We start from the raw sequence: 15522 nt of genomic DNA, 5'->3' as shown, positions 1-15522 counted from the left end.
CCAGCCTTTGGAGATAAACCTCACAGATTTCTGCCCAAAGTATGTCTCTCAAGAATTGACAACTTACAGAAAAGAGAAGTATACATACATATACATGAACCTAGATGTCTGTTCAGTTTTATTGTGTATACATTCATGGCATTTCACAACCAAAAATATATGGAAAAATTGGTGCAGGTACACAAAGACTGAGAAAATAAAGATTCTAAGCAGCAAGTTATAAAACAATAGGTATCTTGTAAATGAAATATCCACGGAGATGAAGGAATAACCATCTCTGTGTATTTAGGGAGAACATGAGGAGTGATAATTTTTTGGAAACTTTAATCAATGCATGATTAAATAATTCTAAAAGTTACAGACTCAAATGGCAAGAACAAGAGTAACTAAAGTAAATAAAATTAGAAGTAAACAACTTCTTTTCTCATTTCTTCTTCTGGCTGTACAGTTGGAAATTCAACATGTCTCTTGTCTATGATCTTATTTGTTTGGACTGTGTCTTGCCCAGCACTCTTCTAGTTTTCCACCTACAAAATGTTCATAATCATCCATGCCACTCAGGATTAGTGCCAAGGGTTTTGGCAAAGCGCCTAGGCATCTTAGGATGAAAAGCTCCACTTGGATGTGGCACATTACTATTATACTCTGCACTGTTCCTTTTCCTATTAGAGGATTGCTGATTTTGCAGCTACCCCAGGGCTTTGACAGGGACTAGAGTGGGGGCACACTATTCTCCTGCTATCTGGTAGAGTGTGATAACTCTTAGCCTTGCAAATGAGGCAAAAATAGTAAAATCTAAGACCGATTTTCATGTCCCAGAGAGTGTCAAGAATGACAAGACTCAGTCCTGAGAAAGGGAAAAAAGAACCATTCAGAATTTCATGAAAGTCAACAATGAAACAAAAATTTCAAGGGAATCCTAGAGGTAATGAGAGTCCACAATTTTTAATGCCGGTCTAACAAGTCAGACCACTGGGGAAAGAACTCTGGCTGTTGTGATGCTCTCACAAATCCCATGCTGCTGTTCTTCAAGTTTGCCACAGCTTGAACATAATGGGGCTCTGTATTCAATCATGTGCAGCTAAAGAGAAAGCTAAGCAAATCATCTGGGTTGCCTTGGCTGACATATTATGTTTGGCTTAACTATATCTTTTCAAGGAAAAAGAAAGCACATTTTACTTTGCTTGATATTACAAATTTCAAGGAAAGACAACTAAAGAAAATTGATGATAAATTCATGGAGATTTACTGCTCTATTTGAAATAGTACAATATATTTAAAAAGAGCATCAGGTGTCTTATTAATTGTCCACCACCTATTTTTTGCAAGGCACTGGGGTAAAATCCAACATATTTCTCCCCAAGTCACAAGGGCATTCTCTACTATCTTGCCTGCAAGCTTAAACTGAGTATCAGGAGATCTGAACATCTGGGCGGGAGTAGGATAAAAATATCTAGGACATCACCACCATATGTTGTAACAAAATGGCCAGCTCCAGTCATCCAGGCTTTGTTTATGCTTTATATTAATGGGCCCAGTCAGGGTAACGAGGCAGCCAATGAGCAGCATATGTTGCTCAGACTGTGGCTGCCTGTGTTGCATTTTCAGAGGCAGTATAGAGCAGATATCCCAACTACTATGTCCAGCCACCCAAGCAATTTCCACACCAAGTGTTCAATCAGAATTACATATCCAGTCTCTATGCTTCACAACCAGGTAAATTGTGGGATTGGTATCCATGCCTTTTAAGAGAGTATAGAGTAAAAAGGGAATAGATGATGTAAGGACTGTGACTGTTGCTCTATTTGCATTGGGTTCTCAGAGATTCTTTCCCATTGGTTGTCCTATAATTTCAGAAGAAAAAGCCTTCATTGTGGTGAGGGCATAACCAGGAATTTAACATCCTTTTCAAGTGCAATTAGAAATAGAGTCTGCCTTAAAGCTCACAAAGTCCACCCTAGGTAGTAGTGGAAAATATTTGTGAGAGCAGTCACAATTATAAAACATTTAAATGTAAGTACAGACAGGACAGTAGCCAAAGATCCCATAAGTAACCCAAGTGGAATTCAGGTTCACCTCAGAAGAATGAGGAAATGAAAGGGAAATGTGGAGAGGACGTGGTTAGATATTTCTCCTGTATCTTTATACTCTATGTTCACCTGCTGACAGTCAGAGAAGCAACCCTTTTGTGGCTCTTAGATTTTTTTTTTTAATGTTATGTTCACCCTGACACCTATGAGCTCTTAAAAACCAAATAACCCGATTAAAAATGGAGTACAGTGCTAAGCATAGAATTCTCAAGAGATGAATTTTGAACGACCAAGGAGCACTTAAAAAAGAAATGTCTAAGCCAGACGGTGATGGCACACACCTTTAATCCCAGCACTTGGGAGGCAGAAGCAGGTGGATTTCTGAGTTCAAGGCCAACCTGGTCTACAAAGTGAATTTCAGGATATCCAGGACAGCCAGGGCTACACAGTGAAACCCTGTCAAAAAAAAAAAAATGTCCAACACCTGGAGAAACTGCAAGTTATAAGGGGTCTCATAGATATGGAAGATGGTAGTGTAGTGATAGATCCGCCCAATCTAGGGGCACCGTATTTATTCTTATTGAGTTGTGTTTTCATTGCCTGAGCGTATTTGGGTGGAGATTTACCACAACAGAAATCCACTGCATAAACAAACTCAAAGAAAAAATTCACATGATCATTTTATTAGGTGCTGAGAAAGCATTTGACAAAATTCAGCATCCCTCCATGTTAAAAGACTTGGGAAGATCAAGAATTCAAGGGCCAACATTAAACATAATAAAAGTAATATACAACAAACCTGTAGTCAACATCAAACTAAATAGAGAGAAACTTGAAGCAATCCCACTAAAATCAGGGACTAGACAAGGTTGCCCATTCTCTCCCTACCTATTCAATATAGTACTTGAAGTCCTAATAAGAAGAATTAGACAACAAAAGGAGGTCAAAGGGATACAAATTGAAAAGGAAGAAGTCAAAGTATTACTATTTGCAGATGATATGATAGTATACTTAAGTGTCCCCAAAAATTCCAACACTGAACTCTTAAACCTGATGAACAACTTCAGCAAAGTGGCTGCATATAAAATTAACTCAAACAAATAGGTAGCCTTCCTCTACTCAAAGAATAAGCAGGATGAGAAAGAAATTAGAGAAATGACCCCCTTTGAAATAATCACAAATAATATAAAATATGTTGGTGTGACTCCAGCCAAGCAAGTGAAAGATCTGTATGACAAGAACTCCAAGTCTCTGAAGAAAGAATCTGAAGAAGATCACAGGAGATGGAAAGATCTCCTATCTCATGGATTGGCAGGATGAATATAGTAAAAATGGCCATCTCACTGAAAGCACTGTACAGATTCAATGTAACCCCTATCAAAATTCCAACTCAATTCTTCATAGAGTTAGAAAGAGCAATTTGCAAATTCATTTGGAATAACAAAAAACTCAGGATAGTGAAAAATATAATAGATATATAAGTAAAACAATGATAGAAATTCTGGAGAAATCACTATCAATTACATCAAGCTGTATTATAGAGCAATAGTGATAAAAACTGTTTGGTATTGGTGCAGAGACAGGCAGGAAGATGAATAGAATAGAATTGAATACCTAGAAATGAACCCATACACGTATGATCACTTGATATTTGACAAAGGAGCTAAAATCATCCAGTGGAAAAAGACAGCAATTTTAACAAATGGTGCTGGTTCAACTGGCAGTTAGCATGTAAAAAGATGCAAATCAATCCATTTTTATCTCCTTGTACAAATCTCAAGTCCAAGTGGATCAAGGACCTCTACATAAAACTAGAAACAATGAAACTTATAGAGGAAAAAGCAAGGAAGAGCATTGAACATATAGGAATAGTGGAAAAATTCCTGATCAAGAATGTTCTAAGATCAACAATAGACAAATGGGACCTCATAAAATTGCAAAGCTTCTGTAAGGCAAAGGACACTGTTAATGGGACAAAAAAGCAACCAACCAACTGGGAAAGATCTTTACCAATCCTACATCTGATAAAGGGCCAATATCCAATATATACGAAGAACTTGACAAGTTCAGAAAATCAAATATCCCTTTAAAAAATGGGGTTCAGAGCAAAACAAAGAATTTTCAACTGAGTAATATTAGATGGCTAAGAAGAACCTAAGAAATGTTCAACATCCTTAGTCATCAGGAAAATGCAAATCCAAACAACCCTGAGATTCCACTTCACACCAGTTAGAATGGCTAAGATCAAAAACTCAGGTAACAGCAGATGCTGGTGAGAATGTGGAGAAAGAGGAACACTGCTCCATTGCTGGTGGGATTGCAAGCTGGTACAACCACTGTTTAGCAGTTCTTCAGAAAATTGAACATAATTCTATCTGAGGACCCAACTATACCACTCCTGGGCATATACCCAGAAGACACTCAACATGTAATCAGGACAAATACTCCCCTATGTTCAGAGCAGCCTTTATAATAGCCAGGAGCTGGAATGAACCCAGATGTCCTTCAACAGAGGAAAGGATACAGAAAATATGGTATATTTACACAATGAATACTACTCAGCTATTAAAGATGATGAATTCATAAAATTCTTAGGTCAATTGATAGAACTAGAAACTATCATCCTGATGAGGTAACCCAATCACAAAAGAACACACATGGTGTGCACTCACTGATAAGTGGATATTAGCGCAAAAGCTCTAAGTAACCAAGATCCAATTCACAGACCACATGAAGCTCAAGAAGAAAGACCAAAATGTGGGTGCTTTGGTCCTTCTTAGAAGAAGAACAAAATACTCACAGGAGCAAATATGGAGATGAAATATAGAGCAGATACTGAATAAAAGTCCATTCAGATACAGTCCCATCTGGGGAGTCATCCCATATATAGTTACTGTTATGGATGCCAAGAAGTTCATGCTGAATTGAATCTGATATGGCTATTTCCTGAGAGGCCATGCTGGAGCCTTAAACATACAGAGAAGGATGCTTGCAGCAAACCATGGACTGAGCGGTGGGGTCCCCAATAGAGGAATAGAGGAAGGAATTGAAGGTGATTTTAACCTCACAGGAAGAACAACAGTATCAACCAACCTGTCTCCCAAGAGCTCCCGGGGACTAAGCCATCAACAAGAGTACACGTGGCTCCAGCTGCATATGTTGCAGAGGATGGTGTTGTCTTGCATCAATGGGAGTAGAGGTCCTTGCTCTTATGAAGGTACCATAGATGCCCCAGTGTAGGGAAACTGATGGTGGGGAGGTTTGAGTGGGTGGGTGGGTGGAGAAATACCATCATAGAAGCAGGGGTATGAAAGTTGGGATAGGGGGCTTCTTGTATGTGGAGGAATGGACAGGTAAAGCAGATAACATTCGAAATGTAAAGAAAATATCCAATAAAAAAAGAATGGAAAATATTGGGTGACCACTACATTAGGTTCCATCTAAAATGCCTACAGTCTGTCTGCAATTTGGTTTTACAGATATTACATGAATGTAATTCTTAATGTTAATTTGATGCTATTTTGTTAAATATTTTAAAAATGTGCTTGAAAAACATTGATTTCGAAAAAATAAATCACTGAGGGCCTGAGAGAAATAAAATAAATAACATTACCTAAAACGTATTGAGGGGACTAGGTACATTTACAGTATTTCATATTAGATAATGTTTATGCTATTACACAGTCTCTAATATCAACAATTAACAAATGAGATCTCATTCAACTGAGAAATTTCCACAGTGCAAAAAAGCACAATCAATAGGACAAAGTGGTAGCCTACAGGATAAGAAAATATTTTCACTAACTCTACATCTGACAGAAGGCTAATTTCCATATATATATATATATGTATATATATTGTATATTATATATATACTAAATATAAACAAACCAAATAATTACATTAAAAAATATGATACAGATTTAAACAGAAAATTCTCAAGAGAAGAATCTCAAAAGACCAAAAAACACTTGAAATGTTGAACAACCTTAGCAATCAGGGAAATGAAAATCAAAAGGACTCTAAGCTTCCATCTCATGCCTGTCAGAATTGTTTAGATGATAAACATAAGTGACAGCTCATGCTAGAGAGAATGCGGGGCAAGAGGAACAGTCCTCAATTGCTGGTGAGAGTGTAAACTTAAACAGCCACATCGGATATCAATATGTTTTTTTCTCATAAAATTGCTTTACCTTAAGAGCCAGCTATTCCACTCTGTACATGTCTAAAGGTTGTTTCCTCCTACCACAAAAACAGTTGCTCAATTGCTGAACATATTTTTAGTAGCCAGAGAGTGGAAACAACCAAGATGTCCCTCAACTAAAAATGGATAAAGAAAATACAGTCCATTAACTCGAGGGAATACTAATCAGCTGTTAAAAACAATGACTTGATGAAATTTAAGGACAAATGGATAGAAATAGAAAAAAAAAAAAACATCATCCTGAATGAAGTATCCCAGACCCTGAAAAACAAACATGCTATATTCTCCCTTATAACTGGATATTGACTCTAAAGAAAAGGAATCCCAGAGAGGCTAAATAATGCGGAGAAGTTGGGAAGGGGAAATAGAATAGGCATTGTTGGTAGACTGGAGTGGGTGGGGACAGGAACAGGAGGAATCAGGTTGGGAGAGAATGAAGGGAGACAGTACTGTGAAAGGCAATTGGAATTACCGGGGGCGGGGGGGGGGGAGCAATTCAGAGCCAAGTAAAAAACCTAGAGCAATGGAAACTCTAAGGAATATATTAAAGGTGACCCCAATGAAGACTCCTAGTAATAGGGGATAGAAAGACTGAACAGATCATCTCTTACAATTAAGCAAGACTTTTAGTGTAGGGAGTAGTGACATCAACCCAGCCACAAACCTTTGACCTACATTTTGGCCTGTCAGAATGATAGGCTGGGGTAAGGGTGGCACAGAAATTGTGGGAGTTGCCACCAATTACTGGACCATCCATGTCACAAGAATGAGCCCATCATTGACACTGCCTAGAGGGACGAGAAACTACAATCTAGATGTCCCAACTATCTATAGTATAGCCACGTCCTCCAAATCCGTGAAATGGTACATAATGATATTATTCTATACTCATAAATTGATGTCTATTCAAGTGATAATTAAAGAGGCTTCATCCAACAACTGATAGAAACAGATTGAGAGACTCACAGCCAAATATTAGACAACTTTGGAGAATCCTGTTAAAGAGGGGGATGAAAGATTTTAGAAGCCAGAGGGGTTACAGATACTTCAAGAAAACCTACAAAATCAACAAACCTGGACCTAAGTGCTCACTGATACTGATCCAACAGTCATGGAGCTTCTAAATATGGGTTGAAATGAGGCCTTCTGTATATATGTTATAGGTGTGCAGCCTGATGTTTTTTATTGGACTTCTAAGAGAGGGGGAGGTGGCTGTTTCTGATGATGTGCCTGCTTTTGTCACCCTTGTCTCTTCTGGGTTTGCCCAATCTGTCAATAAAAAGAGGGTAGGTTCCTAATTTTATTGCATTTTGATATGTCATGTTTGGTTGATATCTCTGAAGGCTTACCTTTTTTTTTTTTTTAAGGAAATAGGAGAAAGAATGGATGAATTCTTGGAGTTTGCATTGCCCTAGGTTTCTAACTTGTCCATCAATTCCCTCCCAATTCCAATTGCCTCTCCCAGTACTCTTTCCCTTCATTCTCTCCCCACCTGGTCCTTCCTGTTCCTGTGCCCACCCACTCCAGTCCACCACCAAGATTTATTCTATTTTTCCTTCACAAGGAGATCCGTGGCGAAGTAGAGGAGATAGGAGGTGGATCAGAATGTAATATATGAGAGCATAATAATAATAATTGATAAACAATATTTATAGTATCAAGTATTTTTCAGATGATAAATCTAATAATATAAGATCATACATTAATTCTACAGTACACAGTAGTGAATATGTGACTCCAGATTTCAGTACACATAAGTTTTTACCAGTCCCTGTTTTAACTATTTCCCTATTTACTTATTAATGTCTAAAAATTTTAGTACTAGAGCAATCTTGTCTTAACTAATAATTTTTCAGTGATACATACTAATTACTACATTCATAGTACATACTACATTTTAACATAGATAGTCTTACCTATAGCTGTTAGATAAATAATAATAAAAGTAAGAATTAAAAATACAAAAATTGCCACTAATATCACTTTTTTACCTAAATGTGTATTTGCTTCTTTACCGTTGAACTTTTATCTGAATTAAATCGTCTGAATTTGAAGGCTCATCAATAATGTCCACTGACCTTTATATAGTCTGGCTTTCTTAATAAATTGAGCTTCAAGTTTGGCTGTTGTTACTTTTAAGGGAGACATAAACAAGGATATCACTCAGTACTGTGATTAAGAAGTAGTTTCCTCCGGAGCTTCACTGGTTAGAGGGACTGTCCTTGGGAACCTTAAGAGGGAGCTTAGAGACAATTCACTGAGGTTGTTGCCTTTGGCAAAGATTAAAGAGGTTCTCATGGTGTCCTTGTTTACTTCCCATGAGTGTTAACTGTAAGAGCCAACCTGACACTTGAGTTACTCTTAGCCTTCCTGTCTCAAGTTACAATTTCTTGATTCATATAGTCTATGATAACTGCCTCCTGCTGTGACTACACTCACCTACCATGAGGCCATTATCATAGACTATATCAGTAGGATGGTCCCATTTTAGGCTTTCAGTTCATAACTGAAAACTAAAGATTTCGTTTTTACTTTCAGCATTGCCTTGGGTATTCTATTCTAGTAACACAAACCTGAAGGGAGACCATGATTTAAGAAATAAATATTAAATATAGATACACCGCTTAAAAATATTGGGAAAATATATTATCTAGAAACTAAGTAAGAACTATTATTTTAGATAATTTTCCCATATTTGAAAATATTTTGCCTCCAAACAAAATTTTTGACTGCCAGTGATATACACAAAATAGCAAGTGCACTGTAGATTTTCTCACCAAGTTACCTCAGTCACAGTTCCAAAATGCTGTGCTTAAGAGTCAAAAACACTCCTGGTTACTCAAGAGACATTTTACACAAATCTGGAGAAACTTGAGGTCCTTTCTAGAGCATTTAGCTCCACACATGCCAAACAGTGATATTTTTCTTTTAATCTTTGCTACTCACAATGGAGATAACAGACAGAACTCTGAAGGCGACAATGCAGAGAAAAAGTTACTATAGAGTACATAGACACACACACATATGTATATATATATATATATATATATACATATATATATATACATATACACATACACACATATATACATATATATGCATATATACACATACATGCACATATATACAAATATTTATTTACTCATACATATAATATCATGCACACACATGCACACACACACACAACACACACACACACACACACACACACACACAAAACATCTATACCATATCCTATTTGTCTCAAAACTTAATGATCACTGCAGAATGGACAGCACAAGAGACAGAATAGATAGAATCAGTAGATTACCACAGGGAAGTAGTGTTTTTTGAACACAACAGAGCAATTGCACACTTTTGCTTATAGTAGTTGTGACAATATTTGCAAGACTTGTTCAAGTTTAAGCCAGACAAAATTCCAGGATTGAGGGAGGAGATATGCATGAATTTCAACCTTTAGCTAAGGAACTATTGGTAAGTGACAGCTGTTGGGAGAATTTACTTTCTTTAAAGTTGTACCTCCTAGTAGGTCTAATATAATCCAGTGGATGGACATACATGTAACAGTACATAGCCAATAATAATGGGATTTATGATCTTCAATTCTTTTAAAGTAAGGTGTCACATTTAGATGTGGAGTTGGTTTGAATAAGGACCCCACTGTTAGCATTTATTCTAGGCTCTGCCCAACAGTTACCTAGCAACAACCATGTATAAGCTTGGCTTGCTGTAAAAGGAGTGTTTGTGCTTGTGTCCTCTCTCTCCCTCTATCTCTCTCTGTCTCTCTGTCTCTGTCTCTCTCTCCTTCTTCTTCTTTTTCTTCTTCTTCTCCTCTTCCTCCTCCTTGTCCTCTTCTTCCTCCTCCTCTTCTTTTCCTTCTCTCCTCTTTATCTTGCCTCTCTCTCAAGACTCTATCTTTCTTTCCCCCTTTCTCTTTCTACATATTTCAAGCCAGCCTACCCTTCTTTCTTTCTCCTCTCTCTTTTTGCTCTTTCTGTCCTTTTCTGTCTTTCTCAGCCTCCACTCTCTTCTCACCTCCACTTCTCATTCCCCAAAGAAACTTCATTTTATACAGACCCCTCTTTGACTGGTACCTCAGTGTGTGCATGCGTGTATGTGTGTGTGTGTGTGTGTGTGTGTGTGTGTGTGTGTGTGTGTGCAGGCACAGGTGTGGGGGTGCCTCAGTATGGGTCTGCTGAGTCACCTCTTCCTGCCTCATCACGCCACCAAATTTAAAAACAAACAAATAAATAAACAAAAGAACTTTTCACCCATAGCGTCATACAATTCCTTAGTCATCAAGGAGTGACACTTGTTGAGAGGAACTAGTAGAGATGGATTTATTGGAGGAAGTATATCAGTGTAATGTGAGCTTTCAAAACCCCAAATCTGGGCACTTTCTGTCTTGTTGTGCTGCTTGTAAATCTGGATATAGAAATCCTAACTATATCTCCAGCATCATGACTAACTGCATGCTATCACATGCCCTTCCTTCATGATAATGGACTAAATCATAAGCACACTAAACTATAAGCACACTACTAAAAAGTTCTTTCTTTTATAAGTATTGCTGTTATCATGGTGTCTCTTCATGGCAACAGAACATTGACTGAAATTGAAGACTATAGAATTAGGGAAGGATCTTGAAGGAGATGTGAGATGGATATTATGAAAAACATAATGCATCAAAATTTCAAAGAACTAACAAAACATTTAAATGAAAAAAATACCAAATAAATGGAAGTAATTCTATACCTCTTGGCTTGTTGGAAGGCAACAAGCAGAATAAATAAAACTACACTGTTTCCCCTTTTGTGGACCTTTTGCATTAGTAATTTAAAATAATTCTCAAAGACGTTTTATCAATTACTTACTCCAAGCATTTCATTTTAAAATGTTGAAAATTAAGGCCTCCCCAAATTAAAGAAATTGTTCAAGGTCAAGAATTTTATATCTGCCAACAGAATCAAATTTTGACAATTAGCTGCCCAATTATAACTTATAACTTGTAATTATATCGTTGGTTCCATGATGAGATGCCTCATTCTAGGGATGAATTTGGATGACTCTGAGTATTTTATGATTTCATGATATCTCTGAAGAAAAAAATAACAGAAATGTCTTGATATTATGTACTTCGATATAAATATAACAATAATTTTAGATGAGGAAGAAACAACAAAGATTGGTATAATGTTATTATCTGGAGAAATATGTTTCAGATCAAGGGGAATTCTTTGATAGCTACTGGCATAAATAGAAGAAATCTTAGTTTAATTTCCATTTTGATAATTAACTTGGATACCCAATAAAAACCATTTAATTATCTTTTAAGCATATTCTTTTTATATAGGGGAGGATTTTAGTGTCTTCCTAGTTATATTAGTCAAGAAAAATAAATCAATAGCCAACACTGTCTGATCATTATGTCATCATTCATTATTATACATGCAGAAGTGCAATAAAGGATAAGAGAAAAACAATTGTATTAACTATGTCCTTTCTTAGCTCTAGCTATACTAGGTTAATTTATGTCTATTTTCTTCTTATACAGTAGTGTTAATGCAAAGACTATAGAATGTAAACAAATTTACCAGCATAATTTTATATTTCTTTGTTTGAATATTAATGATAAATAAAATATCAATCTGTATTTTCTAAATACAAAATAAAAGTGTGTATGTGTATGGATATTCATATATACATATATATCTATTACCTATATTGTGTAACTATGTATTAGATAGTCTGCAGATGTGTGCCATTTATTCATTATACAGCTGTCATAGTGTTCTATTGCTGAGAAGAGATATTCTGATCATAACAACTTTTATGAAGGAAGGAACACATTTCACTGAAGATTACTTATAATTTCAGGGGTTTAGTTCATTATCCTTGGATCCACAAGTTGCAGGAATTGAGAGCAAATGGACCTGACTGGAGCTTTTGAAACCTCAAAGCTCATCTTCAGTAACATACTTCATCCAAAAGGCCACACCTACCCAAACAAGCACCCTTACCTAATGACCAAGCATTCAAATATATTAGCCTACTTGGGCCATTTTTTTTTTTAACCAGAACAGTTAAAAATAAAAATAAATCTCATTAAGAGACAAAAGCCTAGTAATCTTACATTATTTTTCTATTTTTTTCAAAACTAATTTAAGAAATGAAATGTTCTCTTTATGCCCATATGAATATACTTACACAATTTAGTGCTATGACTGTCCTCTAATCCCAGATAAGAAGGATTATGAAAGGATTATGCATATAATCAGCATTTTAAGAAATTACAGTTATTAGGCTTTGAATTATGTCATGCTTCAGGCTAGGGCTGGAGGTCATAGTAGAGCATGCCTCTACCATATTCAGGGAACAGCTTGGCAGTTGAGCATAATGAATACAAATGCAGACTACAGTATTTAAAGTCACAGGAAGGTGTAGCTTAATCTCTATGCACAACTGAAAAGGTAAACTTACTAGAAAAATCAAAATTTAGGAAATTTACAAGAATTGTGGGCATAAAGTAATAAAGGTGAAAATAATAAATGGACCAAAAAAAAAAATCAGGAACGAACTGGACAATATCTTAAGTTACAGGAAAATGGAAACCCAATGAACCAAACTTTACGAAATGTGAAGTAAACAGTTCATAGAATGAAGTTACCAGCTATAAACAGCTCATTTTTACAAATCTCAAATTAATGACTTGACTTAACCTAAGGAAGCTGAAAATACAAGAGCAATATAAATTCAAACTCTGTGAAACAGAAGGCAGATTGCAGCAGAAGTAAATGAAGTAGAGAATTGGCAATGTTAGAATTGCCACAGAATCAAAATGTTGATTCACTGAAAATATTAAGAAAAATTTTTTTAAAAACTAAACAACTAACACAAAAACAGAGAAAGTTCAGTTGACAAAAATTAGAAATAAGAGAAAGACATCACTTTTCGTTGTCAAAAATGGTAGTATTAAGGGGAAAACAATAAATGTCTGTTAATAAATTAAATATTTAGATAATACAGGCAGGTATAAAATCTCTAAGTTTAAGAGACTGACAGAAAAGGAAGTCAGCTAGAGAAATGGCTCAGTACTTAAGAGCATATAAGACTTTTGCAAAATACAATATTTGGATTCCCAGAACCTTCATAAACCAACTCAAAATCACCTGAAAATATAGCTTTAGACTATCTTCTCACTGATGGCCAACACCTCCCCACACACAATTGACTTAAAACTAATATCATAAAAATAAATGAAAGATAAGAACTAACAAATTGAATTATTAATAATTTAAAACTTCTCAACCTGGTAAATTCTGCCATCAGCTGAAAAGAAAATTAATACAAACATGCAAGTGAGGATGCTTAAATTCCACTTAGAAGGGGTAACAAAATGGTCATGGGAAGCAGAGGGAGAAAGGGACAGACCTAGGTGGGAGAAAGAAGGGGTGAATAGCAGGGCTGGATGAGGTATGGGGCAGAAGGAGAGTTGTTCAGAGGTCCTGGAGAACGAATGAAAATATGCAGTTTTGGTGGTTGAAAGGTGGGTGTGTGAGAGCAATTTCTAGGACCGACCAATCCCAGAGACCTGAGATGTTTTATGGATTATGAGTTATGTGTGTGTATATATTGCATTTTTCTTATTTTAAAAACTATTATTTGCTTCTTTTGTTTTTTTTTTCTAAAGAGAGAAAGAAAGGTTATTGAGTTGGATGCATAGGGAGGTAGAAGCTTCAAGATAATATGTGGAAGCAGAGATTATGACTAGAATATACTGTTTGAATTTTTTCACTGAAAAGTAAATCCAAACAATAAAAGCCTCCTATTGCCTGATTATTGTGAACAGTCAAAATTTGGCAGAAGTGTCAAGAAGTTATCAGTGTTCTATTGCTTTCACTTTTGTTATCTATGATTCATTTTTTTTGAGGCTGTTCCATTTTGAAAAAAATAGAAACTCTTTTTCTCTCATTTTATTGATATGATTGCAAAGTGATCTTTCATTTGGAGTTTCCTTTTCTTAGAGCAGCCACAGTTTGTTGTCGCCAACAGCTAACATTATGACAGACGTGTGGTCTTGAGCAATCTCCTACAGATAAGCAGTTGAAATCCAAATAATGACATTACCATATTCTTCCCTCTTTAGATGTGTGCTTACATTAGAGAGAAGGTTGAAGGATGTATAGGGGACATTGGGAAATTCTTGTTCTTTAGGCACTTCTACTTCTCAGCTGTGGAATCTTGAATAATTTGAGAAACGACTTTCCCCCAACTTTCTCACTGATTTATTTTATCTTAAGGGACTAAGAGTGATTTATTGGAAAGGTAACAATGGGGGAACAAAATTATAAAATTAATATCTTTTACTTTCTCTGGGTCCTCTTCTTTACTTGCTTTTTACAGCAGATGTATTCCTTGTAATCTTTGTTCAATGTGACAAATTTACTTAAGTTAAAGCTTCAGTTTTTCTTTATTCCACATATATAAATACTGATTTTATCTTTTCCATTATAATTTTAATATGTCACTAAGCTATAGTTGAACTGACCTAAAGATTTAGTTTGAATAGTCAAATTAGGGTAACTAAAAATGATGCTTTTTCCAATTGGTCTTTATAAAGTTGGTAGTTTGTTCTTATTTCAGTTTTCAAATAATTCCCAAGTGGAATGGTAATGTTGGTTATGTTTCGGTGTCCTCTTTTATAAGAGCAATATCAAAGAGCTCAGACTTTGCATGTTTTGCAAACAAAGGTTGACGCCCAAATATGCATCTTAAAGAAAATCAGTAGGATTTTTTTTTCAACCTCCGGTCCTAAAGAATTGTTTTTATAGTCCATCACAAAATCATGCACTAAAATATCACTTACCTGGATCACTGATGAACTAAGAGACAGGAAAACCTAATTTCTACAGTGAGAGAGTGCCATCTAACTACTACCTTTGAAGAAAGTGGAGTAATGAATATTATTTCTAAAGAGAACAGGGCCAACACACTGCTTCTACATTGGTTCTCACTCCTGTCTCCCTGCTCTCCAAAGATAGGCATCCATCTGTTCAGAGTTAGTTACTAAAGTTGTTTCTTCAGGACTGAAGACGCACTGCATAGCCAGCCCTATGTAATGTTTTCAAGTATAGGCCTATCATATTTACTTCAGAGACATGTTAGAGACTCCCCATTCACAAGAGAGAGAGAGAGAGAGAGAGAGAATAACATAGAAACAATCTGTTTCTTATTTCCTATGCATTTAATATCACATCCTTAAACTATTCATCTACCCTTATTCTGTGG

General features: G+C 35.9%; 1 protein-coding gene across 5 annotated transcripts in view; it reads right to left on the bottom strand.

Moving 5' to 3' along the window:
- Positions 1-15522, bottom strand: part of Lrrc4c (leucine rich repeat containing 4C) — a 1249590-nt gene that overhangs the window by 319238 nt on the left and 914830 nt on the right. The window lies entirely within an intron of this gene.

The sequence above is a fragment of the Mus caroli genome, chromosome 2, assembly GCF_900094665.2.
Source record: "Mus caroli chromosome 2, CAROLI_EIJ_v1.1, whole genome shotgun sequence".
In the NCBI taxonomy this organism is placed as follows: Eukaryota; Metazoa; Chordata; class Mammalia; order Rodentia; family Muridae; genus Mus; species Mus caroli.
Note: the sequence above shows the minus strand (reverse complement) of the source record. Positions and strands in the feature narration are given on the sequence as shown.